The following is a 26,793-nucleotide window of genomic DNA, read 5'->3' as shown; positions in this document are numbered from 1 at the left end:
GAAACAAATTGACATTTCTGAAAATTCCATATTAAGCAGCTTTGACATGGTTTCTATGTATACTAGTATTGATGTTTCAAAATCTGAACAATTATTACAAAATAAACTGGAAAACAATTACCATTTAATTGAAGAGTCAGCAATAGGTCTAGACATTGATGCTCTCATGCATTTGGTTAAATTATGTAACAAATATTCCATGCACTTCCAGTTTCGAGATTCATATTACAAACAGGTAAGGGGCCTTCCTATGGGAGCACCTCTATCAGGCCTACTCGCAAATATTTTCGTCGAGAATCTTGAAAATTGGTCCCTAGATTCGTATTTTCTTAATCATGTGTTTTGGGGACGTTTCATGGACGACGTAATTTCAGTTTGGAATTATGGCGAAAGTGAACTTAAAGATTTTCTAGAACATTTAAATACTTACGATAGAAACCTGCAATTCACTCTAGAGACCGAAAGAGATGGAAAAATACCTTTTTTAGATATATTGATAATAATAAATTTTAACCTTCACTTCAAATCTAACCATCCTCAACAGGTTAAAAGAGGTGTGGTAATATCTCTAGTGGATAGAGTACTTAATATCTGTTCAGAGCCGTATGTTAAAAAAGAATTAAATTTTATTACAGACATACTTTTTGGCAACGGGTACCCAATTTCTCTCATAAATACTGTTATTGCTCAAAGATTAAAGATGCATTCTTCTGAAGCCTTAAATCCCACACCAGTAAGTGATTCGAATAAACCCACAAACACGATTTACCTACCTTATATTCCGAAAATTACTTCAAAACTGAAAAAAGTAAGTTTAAAGAACAATTTACGTGTTGTATTCACAAGCAATTTAAGTATAATGAATCTTGTCAATTCTGGTAAGGATAAAACACCAATTACTCGTCTACGAGGGGTGTATCAAATACCATGTAGTTGTTGAAATTGTTACATTGGTCGAACCCACCAAAATTTAGGAACAAGATTGCAGCAACGCAAAGAAAGTATTGAAAAAGCATTAAAATCTAAAAATAACTCCATATCTTTCGATTCAGCTTTAAGTAATCATATTTTTGAAAATCCAGACCATTATGTTCTATTTGACGAAACAATTCTAATTAGCAATGACCTAGGAATCAAACAAACTGTCCGTGAGGCAATCGAAATCAAACGAAACTTAAATAATAACACATCCCTAAATAGAGACTTGGGTGAATACACACTCAACCGTATGTACACAAAATTAATTAAAGAAAATAATCTAATTCAAAATAAAACAAAAATAGGAACGAACAAAAACAAGCCCAATATCAAAAGAACTATCAGATTAGCTGCAGAGAAGGCAAATATCGCAATAAGAAATCATTCCAATTTTTAATAAATACAGTTAGTGAAATGAATGAACCTTTTTATCTTGCAAAATGTTAGCTTTTATCAGACAGTCTTGGCTGAACTTTTCGTTAAGAAGTAATGATGCCAAGGCTATTTTAAAATAAAAACAAATGGATTTTTAACTGAGAACTTTTATTGTAAGTGTTTTATTGTTTTTTATTTCTTCTTTGCTGAAGACGGCCCTTAGATATAGGGCCGAAATATTCAAATAGGTTTTGTTGGTTCACTGTCTTGGGAAAAAAGTCCTCATTATTCTCTCTTTTGTTGTTGTATTATGGAAAGGCAGTGTGGTCTTCGTCATTATTTTTGTCCCAAAATATGCAAAGTATATCATATGCCCTGGTGTGATGTCTTGAGTTGCCCCTTATATCCATGACTTAGAAAAAAGTACGGTGAGAAAATAGAAAGAATGTGTAAGATAAAGATTTTTGTAAATAGCACACGCTTCCAAAAGGGCCAGCACCCCAACGATGGAGCCGTATTATCTCGCTTGTTATGTCCGAAGAAAAATAGTCTAAAATGAGCAAAGTATAATGAACAGCAGTTTAATGTGATCTGCGATTTGCAACGTAATACAATTTTCCTATACTTCTGACGCACTTGGGTCAGCCTTAAATCATGCCAAGATTGCCACCAGTGAGATAAAAACACCAGACATGAGATTGCGGAAGAAAATTCTTGTCTGTGAAAGTCAATGTTGTCTTCGCAAATAGGCCACACTTGTTTAAACTAGACAAATCGCCATGGTGCCGGTAACTTGATGCACCAATAAAGCTCAAAAATTGAACTCTTAGGGTTAATTCGTTAGGACATCCTTTATTAGAAAAAAAGTTAAGGGTCTCTAGCGATTGAAGATAAGACATGGTACAAAATACCTGTTATCCCAGTATATGCAGCGATACTTAACCTCCTGTACTTCCTATTATCCGTTCCTAATTCTCCCACAATGCTATCCACAATGGTATCCCACAATGCTATCCTGCTATCCTACAACCAAAAAAAATCAAAAACAGAACAGGATACAGAGATAGCCAAATGCCCATTAAGGCCCTGAAAATGCGTCATAGGTCTACCGTGTGCAGAGGAGTTTTCCATCCCATCAAAATACCCTTTAGGGTCCTTGAAAATCCTATGGGAGGAACACCAAATTGTGACAAAACCCCTGAAAATCTTATATAGGATCCCTAGAAAATTTTGTATTTGTACAGTATACATGGAGAGTGAGTAACCTCCTGAAAGCACCGTATGGAATAATTCCTTTATGCTTCTCATGTCGAAAATATTTTCAATGGTTGAGATTTTAAACCACAACCATAATTCTTCACTGTCTTCTACATCAGAGGGTCGGCCATTGTACCTGTTTTGGAGCTGAGACAGAACTCTTGATTCATTTTACCAGAATCCAGTTTTGTGATGTTCATTCTTCAGCTTCGTGTCTGCTTCTTGGTGTGCAAGGCAGAGAAGTATATTTGCTCACATGAGGGTATGATCACTGCCTGCTCTCGATCCGCTTCAAGCTCCGTTAGAGTTATGGGCATCTTCAACAGAGCTTTACAATCTTCTCCTGACGAGGATATTATCTATCCTAGCTGCGGTGACGTTATCATAGGAGCGCAAAGTGATGCATTGTAGAATCTTGCATTGTTATAGAGTGTTTGCAACCACTAGTTTATAGTCTTGAGCAAACTTGATGATGTGCTCACCATTTTGACATCATATTCCATATTTGTAGCGGCCAATTAAATCATGTACTGACTGGTAATTTGAGCCAACTCGGCCGTTCTAGTCTCCTGCTATTTTATGGTAGTCCAGTTCGAACCTCTTTTCACTGTATCCACTAGTTTAATGTAAAATGTATCAATCTGGTATTCTGTAGCTTCATTGGTTGGAGCATATTCCGATATGATAACTTCGGTAAAAAAAATTTATCATATAAGTGGATGAGGACAATTCTTGGGCTAATAGAGATCCGCACAAGAAGTGCGTGATGAGCTGAAGAGCCCGCCATAAATCTTACTCCATACAGTCCAGATCCATCTTGTCTTCCAGAACTGAGTGTGCTTTAATTCTCGCTTTATTTTGCTGTAGCTATATCTTCGGACAAAGCACCTCCAATCCTTATCTTGGAAAAGCCAAACAACAATATACTTTATATTTATGTAATCCATAGGCCATGACTTTGTGGGTTGTCTCTTCTTTCATGGATCTTACACTCCAACAGAGGACTCTGAGAGTTCTTTTATTTTATTGATAGGGCTTGGGACGGTTTGCTCATTTACTGGCCTAGCCTGAATTCCATGATGCGAGAGCTTGTTACTTATAGCTGGGGACACCACAGTAAATAATAAATTATTAAGACCATTCATAGCTCAATACCGATGATATACAAGAATATCTTTTGCCGTTAATTCTCCAGAATCTCAGGACCATGAGTTCATTGGCATTCGACTGCATCAAGTAAGTAAATCGTCAAAAGATCCACCGGACTGTTATTTTGGCCACGACCAGGTTGTTCCCGAGAAATTCTAGATGTGCCATATCGATAACCTGGATTCACGTGGTGTCTTTTGATGTACCTTTGGTCCTCCCACAAATTAGGTATCAGTTTTACTTGTCTCCCTTACCAACGCGCCCTGAGAGTCTTCAGCTTGATCCCACATATTAACTTTTAATATAAAATATAACTTGTTTTACAAACCCGGATGCATATAACGTCTTTCGATTCACCTAATTAGGATTTTATCCCCAGAGTATATCCCTGGGGAACTCTTAAATATCGGAACCCAGCAAACGACTCCGAAAAGTTCCTAATTGATTAGGCGACCATGATTGAACATGGCTCCATTTCTACTAAAACCAGTGAATAATAATTCATGTGCATAATTTAGGACGATTACCTTAGGGACAGCAACAAATATATTGAATGTGCGAAGGCACACTGATTTTAAACTTTTCAAATAGTTTTTTAAGTAATCGGATTGCAAAAGGAGAGCAGAATGAGGAGAGACCAATTGCCAAAAAATTACCTTTTGGCCCCCAAAACTCATCAGGACTTTGAATTCAAATTAAATGAGCTCACTTCCTAACTTCAATGACATCTACTTCAAGATTAACTAGCTGAGGTAGGGGGAGTGGGTTTCATTGAAGGCTTATGGCTCTCTACTAAGGCAAGACTTTAACCTTATCTTTGAGGTCTATGTTAAAAGGTAGTTTCTGACTTTTCGTATTGTAGCTTATCAGTTTTCCGATATTTTCATTTAATAATATTGTAGAATTTTAATTTGTGCTTTTGCAACAGATTTCGTGAATTATATATGACAAAAAAAACATGTACTGAAGCGATAAAACTAAAATATGACAGCCAAAGAATTGATTATAGGTTTACGATTTTAATTGTTGAAATGATTGTTAAAAAAGGCCATTTGTAACAATAAATGTTTTTCCACCTTCAGGATACAACCGGTACGATCTTGATATTAAAAAGTCAAAATTATGTTTCTACATTCAATAAAAAAAAACTCAACTTGGGACTATTTTGAATAGTTTAGCTCGCTAGGTCTTTCCAAGCCAGGTGCTACTTAAGGCAATAACGCTGCCTATTCCCGATCAACTCTCCAATGCTACAAACAGATGATCTGTCGTTGAAGTCTTGAACAGCGAAGCTTTCTTTTCCAGATATTTGTATAGTGTGGCCTTTTTTCTTTCCCAGTTTAAAATGACAATCGACAGCTTATGCATAAAAATTTAAGCGACTCTAATTTCGACATAATAAAATAACAATATTAATCAGAATGAAATAAATTAAAACTTAACCTGGTTGTAATAAGAATTGAAATTTTAATTATTCTCTAAATTTCATGCTGCAAGAATCTTGTTATAAAGTATTCAAAAATGCCCATTAGAAAGTGATAGTCATTATTTACTCCATATCACACCCATAAATAAGTTTTCCATATCTCTTTACCAAAAATGTGGAGTAAGCAAGAAAATATTAATGATGTAGCATATGCGGCTTGTGCAACTAAATGTGCTTCGGGAAAATATTTTTTTTTTCCAAGCATTGTAAATTCTTCACTTTAGAGAAAACAATCCTTATTTTGAACTTAATGTTCCCAAGTGTCATAATGTCAAAAAAGAAATATCATAGCCAAGATGATACGGATTAATAGGTTATGAGGTAGGGGTAAGGACAAGATTATATGGGCTATAAGGGCTGTGAGGAGAGGGGAGTTGACATCCCAAAATACATAGTTACTGGAATTTTCAACTATACTTTACAAAATGGTTATCCAAAATTTTTGTATTCAGTCAGTATGGGCAATTGATGAGTGTGGGATTAGACTATTTGCCCTTCAATCTGTTTTAACTTTTAAAAAAGAGCACTAGGATTTTCAATTTTTAATCCAGTAAATAACAATTTTCAAACACTGATTATCCCTTTTGAAAATCTTTGGGTGCATATTATTTTATGATTTAGTTCAAATTTCCCCTCAATAATTCCTCAAATTTTCACTTCAATTTCCTCGGCCTTGGTAACAATCGCTAGAAAAGCGGTAGTTGTAAGCAGTATCCCCATAGGCACTTTAAGCGAGCCAATAAGGGGTATATTATTTGAGTCTTTAGTCCCTCAAGATGCTATTAAGCACACCTGGGTTTTGTGCAATACTATAGCAAACCTGTTTGTAATGTAATACTACAGTCCATCTTTTTGCTACGAAATGGAGAGTGTTTTTTCTTTGATTATGATGCTAATTACTTAAGTAACCTAAAGATGTAGGGAAACACCCTCATAGCCCACCAGTGTGAAACATTTAAGATGGTGGTCTTATCATACAAGTGTAAGCGTAACGTAAAACTTTTTCTTTGATATTTATGTTAATTACTTAAAAATCCTAAGGGTGTAGTAAACCTAGGGTTGTGTACCTCCCAAGTAGAGACATAGTCAAATTGTTAGACCGATATTTACATAGGTTTCTATCTGTTCTATAGACATGCCCCTTATTTTTTGTAGGTAACACAGGAACAAGAGAATTCCTGTTGTATACTGATTTTCAACAAGAACAAATGTGAGCCGTGAAATGGTCTTGTATTGATGTTCCATGGTGAAAAAGATATTTACCGTTATGCCAAAGTTTTTTCATTATTGTAGCGGAGCTGAGTAATTCTATTTGCTTTAGGGGCTATAAAACCTGGTCTTGGACAAGTAAAAACATCAGTCTTACTTTCAAGATGAAGGGCAACTCACCTGAAAACTTTAAAAAGGATAGGAGCCGAAAATACTAACAGGTGAGCCTCTATGCATATTAAGGGAGTGGTCCCCCTTTCATCCAACAAGAAACGGGGGTGACATTATAGTTAAACAAGACCTGATGCAATTGTCTATATAAAAATAAAAAGCCCTAATCCACCCCCTAGAAAAGATTCATCGGTGATAAAATAATTTCATTTTTATCATCAAATACATTTATCGTCAAAATTTTAACCCCTGCTAAATTGCATTGAAGAATCGTGACTTATTCCAACAGCTGAGTAAAAATTCCATAAACAGGTACATGGGTTAAAGCTTAATTGTTGCGTATAGCACGAAGTTCACTCTATCGTTACTCAATTAGGTAGAGATCATTCTCACATCCCTTTGTCTAGTAAATTGATGGCTCTGATGTTATTAGCGCTTTCACAATAAAGGTGCATTTTTTCTGAGGGACGTATATTTACAATAAACCTCTGAATTGTGAGAGGGTTGGGGTAGGTTGCGAAAACTATTTTCATATGAAAAATTTGATTACATCTAATTTAAGTAGTCAGCGTTTATTTTGTGAAGGGAGTGGAGGGGGTAAACGTAATTTAATTGCCGAAAAAGGGTCACTTTTTAACGCCTGCTTTGTGTGGTAGATTGTCTGCCTAAACAAAATGGTTTCTCCGTGTTAAATATTTATGTACAAACGTCTTATATTTAACTTAGACTTAACATAAAAATATTATTTGCGCAAGAAAACACGGACTTGATTGAAAGTGTGTTTCCTTCTAATTACTTGTCCAGCTGACATTCAATTATCCTTTATATTAAATTGTTCCAAATATGTATGGAACACTCAAACAGGCATAAGCATAAGAAGCTGTTTGTGACCCCTTGCCAATTCTTTATTTTTAACATAGTTCACCAGTCTTTGGGAGGGTTGATGCACTTTAAAGCCACCCCTGAAAAAAATACTGTGGCTGTGCCTGCATTCTGTACTTCAGAAAAATAATTACACATAGTTTATATTTGACATTGCATGAACTATGCTAAATCACCCTCCGTCCTGTTTCGCTGCTCAAGGCAGTGCACTCGTTTTATCAGCTCAAAAATATATCTTTGAATTAAATTTTAAATCATATTCTTGTGAGTTCCCTATCCTCCCCCCTACAGCCCCATTGGTGAGGACTGCAGGTTCTCATTTCAAAGTCTTAATAATGAACACACAAACCTAAAATTTAATCTTTGTTTCTGGTGAACCCTAAGTAAGAGGCTTCTCCTATTAAGAGGGTAAGGGTAGGAGGTGATCCAAGCAAGCAAAGTGAAAATGAGGTCCCCATGCGGTGTAATTTCCGGCCCTTATACGGTCCCTAAGCAAAGTTGTATGAATGCGGTCCCTTCTACCCCCATGCACGGTGAGAATGCGTTCCCAATGCAAGATAAAGTTGCTGGGGATTCTATGCCCTCCTAGCGAGATGGAGTTGCCAATCCTATTGTGAATAAAATTATTTGACATTCTTTGGTATTTTTTAAAGTTTATTATGTGTTTATTGGTAGTAAAATTATTTGACATTCTTTGGTATTTTTTAAAGTTTATTATGTGTTTACTGGTGAAATATTTATTAGCGGTAGAAACTTAATATTATTTTGACCTAATGTATATCTTTTCAGGCTAACAAAATTGCACCATTTTAAAGGGTGAAATAACTGGGAACTGTTTAGAACCATGTCCAATCCTTGTAGGAGGGGGTGGTATTGCTCATTAGGTTTTTTCATAGTTGTAGTGGTTTTTCGTAGGTTATAAAGGTAACATATTTACTTCAGCTTAGTAAAAAGGGAGAATAATTTAGGATGTTGCTGGCCCTTGAAAATAAATGAAAAACTTTTGGAGATTAACCATACTTCATTTCACAAATGAAAATAAGATGTTATTAGATTCACCAATAGGAGCCGGTGTGTGGACAATATTGCTAGCTCCTTTTCTTTAAGTCTTTTTTAAGACTCATAATTTCAAGATGACAATGTAATACTTAAGTCGTAAAATTCAGGAGACTACTAGCCTCATTTACGGGATAATTTTCCGTCGTACATCCTTTAGCGTTTAGTATGGGATTTCCATTCCCAAACGACCATTTAGCACCCATGTATGGAATAATTTGTGTCTGCTAAGATTTTAGGTGTTAGTGTGAACTTCCTATGTCTGAGCGGACACTCTGCCCCCCATGTTTGGAATAATTTCTGGCTCTTAAACATATAGGTAGTCTATGTCTGAGTCAGTCTATATGGTTAGTCTATGTCTGAGCGGACAATTCTTCCCCTCAAAAAATTCACTGATTAAGAATATTATTATTTTCAGCCTAATATGATTTTTTTCAAGATGAACTCAAGTGTTTTAAAGAGGGTAATAGGTTGTTTTTGTTTTAAAGGTTTACTTAGTGACATTAACCCCAAGTCAAGGGACCAACATTGGGCTACATTAATAGGGGAACCCTATTAATGTAGTTTCCCCTAATTTTGACCTAGACGCTTCTGTGAGGGATCTAGGCCTCGAAGTGGAATTTTTTGACCATCCACTTGAGCAAGTGCTACCTAGCAAGGTCGAGAAAATACTAAGAGATCCAGTTCCCATGTCTAAGAGTGAACGTTGTGAGGGGAGCAGGACAAAGGGATGCTAGTTCACCCCCCTTATTGCCTTATTTTTACTTTGCTGATACTGCATTGCATTATGCTTGTGTTTTAAAGCTGAGTTTGTGGACCCCTTCAACGCCCTTACAGATGGTAGTATCCATACGGATCTGATCTGAATAGTCCATTCCTATGCGGGCAAAGTGTGGGCCCTTTTTGAAAAACAAATTAGGGAGGGGGTGGACGGGACAGTATAAGATCATCCATTGCCCACAAAATTTTTAAATTAAACAAAAATTCTGAAGAGCTGAATCCAAATTACCTACAGACAGAAATGCAGACGCTCCATCTGGATTCACATGATTTTGAGGGTGTTTTTTTTTCAGATTGGGTTGGTAGAATCTTTAATAAAGTAGAAAATTATAATGAGAATCAAATTGGTTAAATATTACTATTTATAGAAAGCTTAAATTTCAATACTACTAAGTTTAAAAAGGAATTTATTTTAAGAGGTTGGAGGGGGAAGGAGGTTGTAAAATAAAATAAAGATTTAAAGGGTTGTAAGGGATTACAACGGCTTCGTTTTGATACAGAGCTTCAAGTATACCTTTCTTGTCGCAGGTCACAAACCCTAGCCAAAGAACGTTAGTAAGACATATTTGGATGAATGGAGGTGGGGAGGGGGTGAGTTTCCCAAATTTGAATTTAACCGTTTAAAAGAGAATATCATATAACACCAAAGGGAATAGACATTTTTGAAAGGGCAATGAAAATTTAAAGTTTGGTGTTACAGTTTTAAAGTACGACAAAGAATTCGAAGAGAACGACCGTAAAGATAAAAAAGGGGTTGTATATTAAGTTAGGGTTCCGTCCATTGAATTACCCCAATTGAATTGGACATTTATTTCCAGTTCCAAACATTATTCGGGTTATTAGTATGGGTAAAACGTGCGATTGTGAATGCTACTACTGTCCAATGTGTATGTATAGATTCTCCACCAAAATTAATTAAAACACCAATTGAGGCACTGTAAGCATCAGGGGTACCGATCTCTATAGATGATTTCAGATGATAACACCATATTGCGTTTCAAGAATTTTCAAAATTTACTTTTGCAGAGCGACAAGGTAGCGTTAGATATCCAGACGAAACTTATGAACGTATACGATCTATTGATTCGAATCGTGTTAAAGAACTTTAAGCCACTGCAGCCTCGTATACCCAAGCTGAAAGAGATGCTAGTAATACCATGCAATTAGTAGCGGTATTTGAAACATTTGTTGGGGGGAGATTATTTAGGCGAAGCTATGGTTGTAATTATTAAAACTGGTAATAAGTCGATTTCAAGGCTGTCCAACGCACATTATCCAGTGACTCTGTCACCACAGGATAAGTTGGAAATAAAAATAAGGAAATATGTTGGGTTTGCAAGGGAAAATTTATTCAGATTAGTGGAGAAACACCAGTCCGTGTCCATGATCATTTAAATAATTCTTTTTTATCGGGGCAGTAACTTTCGTGGACTGACACATAAATCATGTTATCTAAATTTTAAATTACAATACTATCTACTGTTTTAAATGCAAAATTCTAACTTTTATTTGGAATTCCTATTACCAGTGCTCGTACATTTGCAGAAAGGCGAAGTATTAGATGGCACATGGGTAGATAGTTTTTTTTTAACAATTTCATATCCAAATCATCTGAAAAGCTACTATTCTTAGAATTCCAATTAAAAGCCATAGGAAATGTTAATACTTACTTGAACAAAGTCTTTTTGAGATTCCTATTGTGTTTTCCCTAAATCCTAAGTCGATTAATTCAAACACAGAAAGGCGACAGTTTTAATAGTTTCCACCTCCTAAAACAGTGCTTTTCAGATAATAAAATGTATCATTTGTTGACGAATAAGGGTATATACCCGTATGAGTACAAAAACGTAGTCTCGAGGCTAAGTGAGGAAAACATTCTTGCCCATTGAAGCGTCTTATGATTCACTTCACGAGCGGTCAGCGGCCAACCCGAATGGGTTGGTGCGCTGGATTCGAGATCCCTTGTCTGAGAGGACACGGGTTCGAATCCCAGTGTACCCAATTCTTCAGTTTGGGACGGGGGTCAGTGGTGTGACTTTGTAAGCTTAGCCAGAGTCGACCCAGCTCTAAATGGGTACCTGGAGAAATCTGGGGAAGGTAAACAGAAAGGGTGTGCGACAGCACAGGATGGCTGGCCCCCAACCCCCCATTGCACTTCCTGGCTGAAGGGCCAAGAAACGGAGATCAGCACCACCGGTACGGACTGTAAAGTATAATGCCGTATCGTCTACCTTTACCTTTTTACTCTGAATTTGCTTAAGACTTTGGGTCAAAGGACGTGTAAAATTGGGGAGGATTATTGTAAATTGCACCTGGCAAATTATGTATTGATGTTTTGGATATTGTTTATAAAAACACGGAAAAAATTATTTGAAATTTGGGTTGGATTTGGTGCATTATTTTTCAGCTCCACAATTGGCAATATATTTAGCTTTTAAAGTCAGTAACAAAAAAAACAGGTCTGATCACCGATGTGGATCAGCTCTTATTTGTAGAGGGATCCATGTGGAGAGGGTATTTTTTTTTATCAGAGATCGTATCCTGGAAACTGACCGGACTGGACAGTACACTAGTAAAAAGTTGGATGCATTTTTTCTGGATATGAACTTTCTTTATCCTTTGGAAATTTCTCACTACTCTTTTCTGTATGGGAATTATAAATAGCTGGACAATCGTTGGAATACAACTTTCCTGGATGTTGCCACTGTTGAAGAGAAAGGACCGCGAAGATGAATTTTTAGATGGAGGGTGAAATACTAGTGGAACTTCATGGCTTGGTAAAGGATTTTATTTTTCCGTCCACAAATAGACCAGTGCCTAGGGATTCACAGAGTTCCTACAATATTTGTTTGGTAAAGGATAGGGGTTTGTACTGAACACCATCAAAACAAAAGCTTATTGCCGACCTTCATCTGAAAAAAAGTATTGTTGTACACCTTCCTCTTTGCAACGCGACGAATGCTTTTTGCGATGAATACAGGCCAACGGTTTCAAAGCCAACTATTGAGGAGAATTGACCGTGAGGATGGCTTTTGAGATTGAGGGTGAAATACCAGTAGAACTTCATGACTCAGAAAAGTATTTTGTTTTCCAGTCAATAAATAGACCAGTGCCGAAGGATTCACTTAGCCCCTATAATATTTCTTTGGTAAAAATAGGGGTATGAACTGGACACCTTCAAAACAAAAGCTTATTGCCGACCTTCATCCGGATCAAAATATTGTTGTAAACTATGCTTTTTGCGATGGATGCTGGTCAACGGTTTCAAGGCCAACTATTGAGGAAAATGGACCATGAGAATGGCTTTTGAGATTGAGGGTGGAATATCAGTGAAACTTTATGACTCGGTGAAGGATATTTTCCTGTCAAAAAATAGACGGTTCTATAATATTTTTTTGGTAAAGAATAGGGGCTTGCACTGGACACTTTCTAAACAAAAGCTTATTGCCAACCTTCATATAAAACAGAATATTTTTATACCGTGTTCCTTACGATAGACGCTGGCCATCGTTTTCAAGATCAGAAAAATTCATAGAGCTCTCCAGTTTAAGCAAAAGCCATACAAGAAGACGTTTATTGACCTCTTTTTCAGTAAACACCCTGAGGCAAAAATGAAGGTTGAAAAAGAGATCCTTAAACTTATTTTAAATTCAGCCTTCGGTAAGATATGCGAAATTGTGTACCATAGGACTAGTTGCAACATTATTAACGACCCAAAAGAATGTGCCCAATTCATTGCCGATCCGAATTTGACATCGTACACAATCATAAACTCAAACATGGTACTTTTACGTAGAAAAAAAGAGGCCAGGTTTAAATATAATATTGCCGCTGGTAGTGCCATTTGGTAAATAAAAACTCATGTTGGAATTTTATTACAATATGTCTAAGCTTCAATGAGAGGGGGAGGGACAAGTTCAAATTTCTTACGGTGATACCGACTCAGTTTTGTTCAAAGTTAAGACAGAGACTTTTTTTAAAGATTTAGAAAAGGGTAAGCACATTAGAACTAGAATGGACTATACTAATTGGGACAAGTCCATTTACCCGGACAAAGTGAAGCGCTAGGGCCCAAATAAGCTATTATTTTTAAAATCAGAGACGGTGTGCGACTCAATTTCCCTCGGTGTGCTTGCAGGTCCAAAGTTGTACTCTGTGCAAAAGCCCTATAAGGAAACCAAAAACAAAATTTTAGGGGGGTGCCTACACACTATGTAAAGGAACACTCAGCCGCGAGTGTTTATAAGAACTGTGCAAAGAATAATTTACTTCCAAGAGTGAAGGTCATGGCGATGCATTCTTTAAAGTTTAAAAACTATACAGTTAGAGTTGAGAAAAATGCTACGTCGTCTATATCAGGAAAGTCTATGTGGGCGCAGAGGGTGTGAAAGTACTACCTCACGGTCATTACTTAACTTTAGATCGAGAGGTAAAAGTAGAGTTTAGACATTGTCTCTGTCTGGAAAAACTCAATAGTTGATGGGAGGAGGGCCGATCAGTCACCAGCTCAACGGTGTGTTTTCCATAGTGTTTTGGTGAATAAATTGCACAAGAACGAATCGTTGTTTTTGTTCTTGCTTTTAATAAATAAGTGTTTTTATTTTCTATATCTTTTAATAAAAAGTGTTAAATATTATACTATTATTTTTCACCATCACCGGCCTGGCCCAAACTTCGGCAGCTACAGTGGCCACTGCGTCCTCCCGCTCTCAAGGTGAAGGTGCTTCCTTAGTGCTTTCTAAACGTTGAAGTGCTTTTAAAATTCAAGTTCCTATTTCATGCTGTTTTTTTCGATTGCCTATTTAAATATGTTTAAGTGCCTATTTTATGTCCCTTGTAAGTATGTTTAGGGGACTATGTAAATATGTTTTTAAGAATTTGATTGCATTTATTTATATTAAATAAAAGATTTATTTTATTTTTTGTGTTTTAGTATCTATTAAAAAGATTGAGCTTATGTTCGATTAGTTGTATTTTGAAAGCGAGAAGGGTAACATGTATCAATTCAACTTCTTGGCTGACTATCAATTTTCGGCAAAGCAACACTTCTAAGAAAAATCATTCAAAAAATTGATAAAATATTTTTAGAAAATCCAGAAAATATATACTATTACTACAGTGTGTGACAAGAGTCTTATGATAAAATAAAGACTATTGCACCAGACATAAAATTTATATGGGGATTTGACGTTCTTAATATAATTGAGCTAAACTCATGGTTGATTATTGATAATTCAGCTAAATCAATTGAAGAATAGTTTCAGGAGCTGTTACAGTTACTCACAGTTCGATCTCATATTAAAAAAATTAGGTAGCTGTTGTTCTATACCATCTCTTTTATCAGAGCAAATGTATGAGAACACTTGCTTCGAATTGTAGCTATTATATCATCTATAGGGTTATTCGTGATTCAAGTTCTCTCATAACTTTAAACAAACAGATATTTCCAGGCGAACAATTTTACTCTCGGCATAAAATCAAAATACAAATAAACCACATAGTTATATTCTATTGGATCTCAATCAAAACACAACCGAGGATTTACGTGTCGTCACGGATATTTTTGATAATGAAATTTTCGTGTATCTACCAGTGAGCAGTAAAAAGTTACCCTCATGACACTGAAGAAACTACGTCACAGCAGATATTTATTTTTCGTACTAGATAATTAAAATGCCGGCTTAAGAAGGATATACTCAAACGTAACCTTCAAAATCAATTCAATAATCTGTCAGAAAGTAGCTAAGCAACAGACAAAGCCACATTTCTCACTTCTACGCGCCCTAGCAAGGAAAACTAAGGGAAAGGATAAAAAAACCATTTATTCAAGTGTGGAGTAGCTTCTTTTCACTGTTATTTCCAATAACCGCAGGACTTGTAAAAATTATTCTCCAGAAATGGCTACACCTTACAAATTGACACCTATAGGACTCGCCCTTTCACTAAACGAGTAGTTTTAAGATAATCTTGATAAAATTATGAACAATGAGAGAATTGTCAATGATGAAAATTTTTTCTCAAAATGCCCTTCGACGTGTCGATAGGCATAAGCCTTGCTGTGAATGATAGCTAAAAGTAAATGTCATTGATTAAACTCAACTTCAAAACTCTGAAACTTTTAAACCACCGAACCAAGAAGAAGAAGATTTATCTAAAGCCTTAGCAAGTGTTGTAGACTTTTAAGCCAATCGTTTAGTGAAAAACATAAAAGAATATTGGCCTTTCTCACTGAAAATGAACCATCTCACGAATTGACGACAAAAAGTTTAGCTATAATCCATAGCAAGACCTCCAATCTATTTAATTTGGTACCAGATTTGATTCCAAATCGTAAGAAACTCGAATCATTTGATAGTTATTTGAATAAATTTTTAAACTCATCAAACTTTTCCAAAAATCTTATTGGGAATAAAGATATTTTAAATCGATTAAAGAGTATGGTCAAATATCAGAGTTTGTTTTAAAATCATTTTCAGAGAATTCTAGCACACCAAGCGGTGATGATGATTGAAAAAATACCAAGCGAAGGCATCTTAATATCAGCGCATCACAAACTAGTATGCAAAATGCTTGTGGACACTTCACACCACGTTTATGTTCAAAATGGTTCAAGTTTTGAGCCGTTTTTACGAGAATATTAGCGAAGGGAGAAAGGTTAAGTTCCCCCACCACACTATTCAAGTTTTTAGCCGTGTTTATAAGAATACTGGCCAAGCGGGAGAGATTAAGTTCCCTCACCACACTTTCTCGAGTCACTAGAATTGAAAAGAAGCTAGCAACAGAGAAATTACAGAGTGGACCCAACTAGGCTCTTCATCAAAAATCGTGGTAGTTATTATCGTTCGTGTTAGTCATTATCACAAATCTAAAGCTTTTTTTATTGCATTTATTACAAGCATATCTTTTGACTCTAGACGTCATTCAAAGATATCACAATAATCTGTATAAGTATATTTTACACTTATACAGTATATTTTAAGTGACAACAGATATTTATTTTTCGTACTGGATAATTAAAACCCCGGCTTAAGAAGGCGAAGCGGGAGAGATTAAGTTCCCTCACCACACTTTTTCGAGTCACTAGAATTGAAAAGAAGCTAGCAACAGAGAAATTACAGAGTGAGCCCAACTACGCTCTTCATCAAAATTATTGAGTTCGTGGTAGTTATTATCGAAAATCTAAAGCTTTTTCCATTGCATTTATTACAAGCATATCTTTTGACTACAGACGTCATTCAAAGACATCACAATAATCTGTATAAGTATATTTTATTCAAAATCAGTGTTTTCAATTGTTAGGCATATGCTATTTCATTGTGTTGAAACAGAGGTGATGAAGTTACTAGAGCCTTTAAATTTATCTTTGAACCAGATTGTTATAGGAAAATTCAGACACATCGAGGTGCTGAATTTTTTAATCCACATTTAAAAAAGGTTGATATTGAAATAAAATACAATACATTATCATAGTCATAGTCCAATAAAGGCGCCATTGGCTGAACAATTAATAAAAACTACTCGACTTAAATCTCCAAATATTGTACATTGAAAATTTCTACTACTTTTATTTAAGATTCATATATAATCATAAATCAAATTGACAAAAATCATTCTCTGTCAAATTCCTCTGGAATTTCTCTTATTCCTCTGGAAGTTCATTATAGTGAAAATACATTTTTTTCTTAAAAATACTCCAATGAAAGGCAAGTGAAAAAAAAACTTAATGTTGGTACTACAGTTTGAATCAATCTAACTAGTAATATTTTGAAAGGTGGAATCAGTTGTAGTCCATTGAACTATTTAAAGAATCACAAATCTTAGACACTAAACCTGTAAGGTATCGACTACGTGATATGAAAGATGAAGAGATTCTTGGTGGCTTTTACTAGTAAGAATTGCAAAAAGTTAAAACGAATGGAATATATCAAATTGAAAAGATATCTAAGAGTTGAACTCACAAGAGTAAGAAATAGTTGCTTGTTCGTTAGCAAGGATACAGCTCTAGTTTTGAGTTTTGGATTGCCATTGACGACGTTCTCAATGCCAAATTATTTTAATATGACATTTATGTTTAATGACTCTGACCTCCTTTATGAGTGTATGAATAAAACAAACAATTTTTGGATAAAACTGTCCCCCGCCATCAAATTGAATAGAAAGTACGAAGTTAGTCTTTTTCATTATATTTTTAAAAATAAATATGATACCCTGAGAAAAGGTCGTAATCTTATATAAAATTTATACAAAAAGATCGGGCAGTATATGGTGAGGAAGGAAAATGGACAAAATTACTTAAATCAAATATATATATATATATGCACCTTGATCTAAAATCCTAAGAATATGGTTGTAAAATAATTTGTAGTGTGCGATCAATAGAAAAATCTCTGCTTGTAAGAACGATGTATTCTACTTTAACTATTCAATGGAACATGGTAAGGTTTATATTACCTCACCCATCAAAAATGAAATGATTCATCTAAACGATAATCCGATAGATGTTCCAGGTTTTAAACGGAATATAATCGAGGGTAAAAGTGCTGAAACCATCACTGGGATGGAACGTATTATTTCTGAATAATATCCATCCTGGTTTTCATCGGTCAATCATATATTTCTGTATGCGCCCTTTGTTGAGACATCAGGAGTTGGTAATACCAAAGTCCCAGTCCTACGTGTTCTTGAACAATTTGCATTTGAGCTAGGGTCTTTATCTCAAAATTTGATATGTTTCATGGTCTTAGGCCTCTTTGTTTCAATTTTCATTCAGATCCATCACTCCATTCGCAAGTTACTCTAAATTAAACGAAAAACTGTTTTTAGCAGGTAAAGCCCTCTCCCCCTGCTCTATTTGAGATAGGGTCTTCATCTTTCAACTTAATGTGTCTCATGATCCTTGGCACCAAATCCAGCCATCCAAACTTTCATCCAAATCTGACCAGCGGTTCTCCCCCCTATACTTGATTACACAGACGGACGGACAGACAGACAGACGGACAGATACATTTTGCAACGTCTTAGGTAGCCATGTTGGCTCATTGGATCCAAAAAAAAGGAAAAGAATAGCATATCATCATCCAGGCATCAGCACCTATTTGGGTAGTGGAAAATATCCATCAAGATAGGATTTTGAGATCTGTCTATCTGTCCGCCCGTCTGTGCAATCGAGTATAGCGGGAGAACCACCAGTCAGATTTGTATTAAAATTGAACTATTTGGATTAAAATTGAGCTTAATTAGGGCGATGGGGCCTTAAGTGTTAAAAAAAATTGAGTTTTTCATTTAATTCAGTGTAACTTGCAAATGGAGAGATGAATTTCGATGAAAATTGAATAAAGATGCCTAAGAGTATGATATGCATTGAGTTCTGGGATGGAGACCCAAGCTTAATTAGGGCGAGGGGAAGGGGGCTCTAAGTGCTAAAAAGTTGAGTTTTTTGTTTGACTCAGTTCAACTTGCGAATTGGTATTCAGTTTAACTTGGATCTCAATGAATGTCAAGCCAAAGATGCCAAAACCATAAGACGCATAATGTTTGGAGATGAAGACTCTAGCTTAATTAGGGTAGCTTAATTAGGGGGAGGGGGTATTTAATTCAGTGGAACTTTCGAGTGGAGGGACGAATCTTAATTAAGATTGAACCAATGACGCCTAAGACCATGACAGGCATCAAGTTTTTATATGAAAACCCTAGCTCAAATAGAACAAGCGAGAGTGGGTTATAAGTGCTGAAAAAACTCAAGCTTTTTGTTTAATTTAGTATAACTTGCGAATGGAGCAACGGATCCAAATGAAACCTAGACCAAAGATGACTAGGGTCAGGTCTCATATCGAGCTCTGATATCACAAACCCTATCTCAAATAGGGTAAGGGGGAAGGGGTTTTAAATTTTAAGAAAGTCGAGTTTTCCTTCAGTTTAGTAGGGGCTATAACTACTTCCACCCATGGCTTGCCCAAAGCCTGGAACTAACCATTTTCCAAAATAAGCCATAGTGAAGCCAACCTTCGACCAAATATTCCATCCCCAGCGAAAAATTACTTTGTATGGCACTTGGTATTTACCAAGTGACGTATAGTGATCGCAAATTCTGTTGGTCTGTCGGTCCCGGTTTTGCTAGTTTAGGCACTTAGAGATAAGCTAGGACGATGAAACGTGGCAGGCATATCAGGAACCCAGACCAGATTAAATTAGAAATAGTTTTTTCGCCGATTCGACCATCTGGGGGGAGTGGGGGGACGGTTAATTTGGAAATATTAGAAAAAATAAAGTATTTTTAACTTACGAACGGGTGATCGGATTTTAATTAAATTTGATATTTAGAAGAATATCTTGTCTCAGAGCTCTTATTTTAAATTGCTACTGGATCAGGTGACATTGGCGGGATTTGGAGGGGGAAGCCTAAAATCTTGGAAAATGCTTAGAGTGGAGGGATCGGAATGCAACTTAGTGGGAAAAATAAGAACAAGTCCTAGATACGTGACTGACATAACCAGAACGGATTAAATCTCTTTTGGGGAGTTGGGGGGGGGGGCTAATTCGGAAAATTAAAAAAAAATGTGGTATTTTTAACTTACGAAGGAGCAATCAGATTTTGAGTTTCGTCGGATAAAATTTCATATTTAGAAGGACCTCGTAATTCAGATCTCGTGTTTTAAATCCCGACCGGATCCGGTGTCATTGGGGGGATTTGGGGGGGGGGCTGAAATCTTGGAAAACGCTTAGAGTGGAGAGATCAGGATGAAACTTGATGGGGAGAATAAGCACAAGTCCTAGATACGTGATTGACATAATCGAAATGGATTTGCTCTCTTTGGAGGAGTTGGAGGGGGTGTTAATTCAGAAAAATTACAAAAATTGAGGTATTTTTAACTTAAGAGCGGGTGACTGTTCGTGAGGTAATTTTGAATTTGATATTTGGAAGTAACTCATGTATGAGAGCTCTTATTTTAAGCCCAGACCAGTTCTGGTGACATTGGGGGAAATTTGGAGGGGGAAACCGGAAATCTTGGAAAATGCTTTGAGTGGAGAGATCGGGATGCAACTTGGTGGGTAGAATAAGCAAATGTCGTAGATTTATAGAATGACAAAACCCAATGTTCAGTCGGGATTGACGAGACCGGACTGGATTCACTCTGCTTGGGGGAGTTAGAAGGCCAGTGCTTTGGCGACTTCAGTGCTTCTGGACGTGCTAGGACGATGAAAATCGGTAGGCGTGTCAGGGACCTGCACAAATTGACTTGATAAAGTTGTTTTCCCCGATCCAAACATCTGTGGGGGGGGCTGAAGCGAGAGGAAAAATTAGAAAAAATGATACATTTTTAACTTGCGAGTGGGTGATCAGATCTTAATGAATTTTGATATTTAAAAGAACCTTGTGTTTCAGAGCTCTTATTTTAAATCCCGACCGGCATTAAGTCTCTGATTTTTCTTTTAAATTAATCTATTGATTCTTATAATTTTGCTAGAGCTCATGCTATGCCGTGTGAGCTCTTGGCTCTTCTGACCTCGTCACAAGTGCAATATGAGCTCTTAGCTCTTGTTTTATTCCTTTTTTCTCGGGAGATTTCCGATTTAGTCTCCTGGTTTTTGCCACTTCATGGTGTGAAATTTGCTTCTAGAAATAGATAGGTTGCAACTTCTGCAATATTCTGCAGTTTGACCAGCAGTATGGAATGCGTCTGAATCAACGGGCTTGCTGCAGGCCCGCGATTTTATAATATATGTTTGTAGGGAGTTATACCGACAATCTAAATTGACTACACAGCATGCTGCTTGCTTGAGTGAAAACCAGCCAAAGGATATAGATGTCATACATTTTCATAGCGCGTCTGAAATTTAACTTGAAAACTTGATGCAGTTTCCTTGTAAAGGTGCCGAGGGCAAGACATGTCATCAAAGTGTGAATCAAGACTTCATTTTCATACTCTTCTTTTCTTTCAGCCCACTGACAGCCAGCCACCATCAGCTAGCTGCCAAAAGTGTGGATTTTTGTTGCTCCTTTTTATTGAGCTTTGATTTCTCTTATTAAAAAAGTCTGCAATTGACCCTCTTGACTCCTTACTTTTAAATTTGAGTTTTTTTTGTTGCTAAGGTTTTTACTTATTGAATCTGAGAATGAGCTACTTTATTACCTTTTATCTGTTTTAAAGCCAATCCAAAGTTTATTTTTCTATTTTCAATATTTTTTCCGCCATTCCGACATGTTTCAGAATAACCTTGTATTTTTTCAAATGTGCCAGATCTGACTGAACACTAATCGCCGGAAGTTCAATTCTATATGCACAGTATTAATCCTGTCGTGTGATTTGTCTGATCCAATCAGGAGTTTTTTGACTGCACTTAATTGTTTGATAGTCTTTTCCTTTCAAGCCGTTGTGTTGAAAACTGGTTAGGATTATTTTTTGGACTTCGTTGGGTGTGTACCAGCCAAACAAGGGAAAACAAAGTTTTCAATATTTTTTCCATCATTCCCACATGTTTTACAATAACCCTGTATTGTTTCAAACGTGCCAGATTTGATTGAAAATTAATCGCCAGAAGTTCAACTCTATGTGCACTGTATTAATCCTGTCATGTGATCTGTCTGAGCCAATCAGGAGTTTTTTGACTTCACTCAATTGTTTTGATAGTCTTTTCCTTTCAAGCCCTTGTGTTGAAAATTGGTTCAGATTATTTTTGGACTTCGTTGATTGTGTACCAGCCAAACAAGGGAAAACAATAATTTCAATATTTTCAGTGCACGTAGAGTTCAACTCTATGTGCACTGTATTAATCCTGTCATGTGATCTGTCTGAGCCAATCAGGAGTTTTTTTACTTCACTTAATTGTTTTGATAGTCTTTTCCTTTCAAGCCATTGTGTTAAAAATTGGTTCAGATTATTTTTTGGACTTCGTTGAGTGTGTACCAGCCAAACTAGGGAAAACAATATTTTCAATATTTTCAGTGCACGTAAAGTTCAACTCTACATGCACTGTGTTAATCCTCTCATGTGATCCGTCTGATCTAATCAGTAGTTTTTTTGACTGCGCTTAATTGTTTTGATAGTTTTTTCCTTTCAAGCCGTTGTGTTGAAAATTGGTTAAGATTATTTTTTTGGATTTTGTTGGGTGTATACCAGCCACCCAAGGGAAAACAATATTTTCAATATTGTTAAGATTTTTTTTGGACTTCTTTGGGTGTGTACCAGCCAAACAAGGGAAAACTATATTTTCAATATTTTTTCCATCATTCCCACATGTTTCAGAATAACCCTGTATTATTTCAAACATGGCATATTTGATTGAACACTAGTCGCCAGAAGTTCAACTCTACATGCACTGTGTTAATCCTGTTATGTGATCTGTCTGATCCAATTAGGAGTTTTTTTTACTACACTTAGTTGTTTTGATAGTCTTTTCCTTTCAAGCCGTTGTGTTGAAAATTGGTTCAGATTATTTTTTGGACTTCGTTGGGTGTGTTCCAGCCAAACAATGGAAAACAATATTTTCAATATTTTCAGTGCACGTAGAGTTCAACTCTACGTGCACTGTGTTAATCCTCTCATGTGATCCGTCTGATCTAATCAGGAGTTTTTGTTTTACTGCGCTTGATTGTTTTGATAGTTTTTTCCTTTCAAACCGTTGTGTTGAAAATTGGTTAAGATTATTTTTTTGGACTTCGTTGGTTTATACCAGCCAAACAAGGGAAAACAATATTTTCAATATTGTTAAGATTATTTTTTTGGACTTCGTTGGGTGTTTTCCAGCCAAACAAGGGAAAACAATATTTTCCATATTTTTTCCATCATTCCCACATGTTTCAGAATAACCTATATTTTTTCAAACGTGGCATATTTGATTGAACACTAATCGCCAGAAGTCCAACTCTACATGCACTGTGTTAATCCTTTCATGTAATCTGTCTGATCCAATCAGAAGTTTTTTGACTGCACTTAGTTGTTTTGATAGTCTTTTCCTTTCAAGCCATTGTGTTGAAAATTGGTAAAGATTATTTTTTTGGACTTCATTGGGTGTGCACCAGCGAAACAAGGGAAATGGGTATGGATGTTTTGACATGGATGACCAGAAGTTCGTTCTACAAAAAGGTATTGCAATTGATTCAGTGGTAACATAAGATTGCTGGTTTATTCTACCCAAGTGTATGTCATAAGAAAAAAGGGGTAGCAGATTTGTCAGTTTTTGATTCATTGAAGTTCATTTCGTATTATAAAATGCATCCGATTTACTTTACCCAAGCACATGTCATAATACCATTTTCATTCAACCCAAATAAAAAAAAATTATTCACATAATTATAAAAACCTGAATATGTGGGTCAAAGGCTTATAGTATACGCAAATGATGTTTAGGGTATATTCTTTAGAGCTTCAGGCATGAAGTCGGAAGTGCCTATGGCCATACTACTTCAAACCAAAGGGTAATATTTACATGTTACTGTTACTACTTCTAGTACTGCAGCTACTACTACTGAGGCTAAGGGTTTAAGGTGAAACTTTCAGGGCATGTTAAGGGGGATGTGCAGCTAGCCAAAAGGTATTATGTACATATTACTACTGCTACTTTTCAACTGGCTTTACTACTACCATTGCTGCTGAAACTATTACTACGACTGCTGCCACTGCTACTGCGACTAATACTAGTAGTACTGCTGAAGCTAAAGGGAATTACAGTGAATTTTTTTTTGAAATATTAAACTTTCAGGGAGGAAAATGTTTGAAAGATTTTTTGAAAGTTTAAGAGATCAGGGCACAAGAATAGGCTTGAAAGTAAAAGAGCTTTATTTGGATATATTATACTGTTATTTTATTGTCTATTTCTAAGTACACACAAGCAAAAAAAAGAAGAAAAAAAGAAAAAAGAAAGAAGAAGGGATGCCCAAGACTTTTGGTCCAGATTCAACCTTTTGTTGCTTTATTATATTTTTTTTTATAGAAGAAGAACTACTTTTTATGTCCCAGAAATTTTTTACAAGCTAAGAACCAAAGCAAAGTTAAATGAAAGTGTTTCGACTAGTTCAACGAGAGGAAGACGAAAGCTAAAATATTCTTTAGTTGAATGGGTACCTGTATGATACACGTCCTACTGCTCTAGTTGTTAATTCATTGACGCATTATAAAACTGGTTCTTTCGTTAGTTTCTTTCTGCTTAGCGTGAGATAGGACAAAGAGGGATGACAGAATTGGTGGCAACAATTTTATTTGGGGTATATATTTGCAAATTAGGAGGGGATAAGTTATTTTGACAGTCTTAAATTAGAAAACAATCGTTACTACATAATATGCAGAGTAATGGAACCTAATACATTAGGCATGCAGGCCCAATATACTTTACTAACCTAATGTGCAAATATATAGCCCAAATCTGTTGTTAAAGTAATATATTTTTATCTTACTTTGGTATGTTTCATTAGGATTGAGTGTCAGAGAATTATATTAGAAGAAAATTAGGTAAGGCGTATATTATACAAGTACCGTTGACCGAATCAAGCACAAAAACACAGGCTCGCACGAACAATTCACTTTCTTCTAGCTCTTGTCCTCGAGAAAAGAGGTCTTTGGTATTGTTGTCTCCCGGCGATACTCACTAAGGTGCTGAATGCCAGAATATCCACAAACTTAGGATCACTTTCTAAGTATTTGGGAACAATGCACCCAAGGACAATAAGGTCTAATGCCTCTGTTTACTGACTGTTTGTTTGTCTGAACTCTGTGTCACTCTTTTAAAATAAAGCAGACGTGGAGGTGATTCTTAAATGGAATTATTTTCACCTTAAACCTAATAATTAGAAATTAGCCAAATATACAATCGACTATGTCCGCAGGTCAGCTCTGAAAGCTAAATATTTCTCTTTACACAATCATTAGGTTCATCAGCTTAGATATACAATACAGTTATGAGAACTCGATTTATTTTTGGGACACAGTGCGCGGTAGTGACGCTGGATTCGGGATCCTTTGTCTGAGAGGACGCGGGTTCGAATCCCAGTGTACCCAATTCTTCAGTTTGGGACGGGGGTCAGTGGCGTGACTCTGTAAGCTTAGCCAGAGTCGACCCAGCTCTAAATGGGTACTTGGAGAAATCTGGGGAAGGTAAACAGGAAGGGTGTGCGAAAGCACAGGATGGCTGGCCCCCAACCCCCCATTGCACTTCCTGGCTGAAGGGCCAAGAAACGGAGATCAGCACCGCCGGTAGGGACTGTAAAGTCTAATGCCGTATCCTTTACCTACCTTTTTTTAGTGGCTGGAGACAGGAAACTGGCAGTCTGAATCTAAAAGATTGGAGCAATTGGACAAACAAAATAAATTGCGGTCACGCCTATGGTGTTGTAGTACGATCTAGGAGGCGCCAATTTTAGGGCAATTTTAGATCTAGGAGGCGCCAATTTTACCCCCAAATTGGGGGTATATCTGTAATATACTGTTGAACATGTTACAGACTGAAATTGACCAAAATTCCTCTTACTGGGAAGTTTAGGTTGTTCAAAGTTAAAATATCCACCCTGCAAAGAAATACTAATTCATTCCTAAAAGTTGCTACTCATTGTGCAAGGCAGTTTAAAGCTCTTCTGACATGCATAAACCCTTGAAATTTGGGCACTTCAAAAGCATTTCAGCGTGTCAATTGCATTTAGCATCAGGGGTGGATCTAGTATTTTCTTTAGGGGGGGGGTATAATAGGTTGCTTTGATAAACTTGCGAACAAAGAAATACTTACAATTTAAAGGGAACCTCGACAATAATGTTTTGTAGATAGTTACTAGAAATTGTCATAAATTTAATCTAAAATCGGTTGAAATTAAAATTGTACAAAAATACTGATACAAAAAACAGCAAATTATAAAAACCACCTCGCGATAAAAAAAAATTAAAAGCTGTTCACCATCTGTAAAAAAAATTGTATTTATATTTTCTGTATAATTTTTTGCCTTTGCACTTCTGACCGCAATAACGAGCGAGTTAAGCTTTTATTGTCAGAAAAAAAAATGGTCGTGGCCTACTTTTTGGGTTCATGCACTATTTGTGACAATTTTTATTGGTCAAACCATTTAGTATGTCCCCTAGCTTTGTGGAATCGCTTAGTAACTATAATAGTGATGAAGAGTAAGAAATGAGGATAAAGATACAACTTGTATGTTCGTAAAAGATATATTTAACATTAAATACTAGTTCTTATAGGGGTGTAACAAGAAAAACGTTTATAATGGCTAAGCCTGTCAGGCTAGAGTCCTGTCAGTTTAGAGCTCTTCGTTAGTATTTCCTCTTCTATTCATCCTGAAATATTCGAATAAAGACCAAAATCATCAGAAAAATATGAAATCTAATAAAGATAAATGTAGGTATGTACTTCAAACTAAGTATATGAGTCGAAATACTCCTTAAAAAACAAATAATTGTGTGTTTCTTATTTTTATATTTGATTGATATAGATTGGTGATTTAAATTCTCATGGTT

The 26,793-nt window shown here is 36.1% G+C and overlaps 2 protein-coding genes across 5 annotated transcripts in view; one reads left to right on the top strand and one right to left on the bottom strand.

Annotated features, from left to right (window-relative positions):
• Positions 1 to 26,793, bottom strand: part of LOC136031546 (uncharacterized) — a 611,644-nt gene that overhangs the window by 484,435 nt on the left and 100,416 nt on the right. The window lies entirely within an intron of this gene.
• The window catches only part of LOC136042655 (protein N-terminal asparagine amidohydrolase-like), a 29,748-nt gene continuing 29,353 nt past the window's right edge, over positions 26,399 to 26,793 (top strand). The window contains exon 1 of the mRNA XM_065727645.1: positions 26,399 to 26,470. The gene's annotated coding sequence lies outside the window, so the exon portion shown is untranslated. The remainder of the gene's footprint in view (positions 26,471 to 26,793) is intronic.

Source organism: Artemia franciscana, chromosome 1 (assembly GCF_032884065.1).
Source record: "Artemia franciscana chromosome 1, ASM3288406v1, whole genome shotgun sequence".
NCBI lineage: Eukaryota > Metazoa > Arthropoda > Branchiopoda > Anostraca > Artemiidae > Artemia > Artemia franciscana.
The sequence above is the reverse complement of the archived record's forward strand: the minus strand, read 5'-3'. Positions and strand labels throughout refer to the sequence as shown.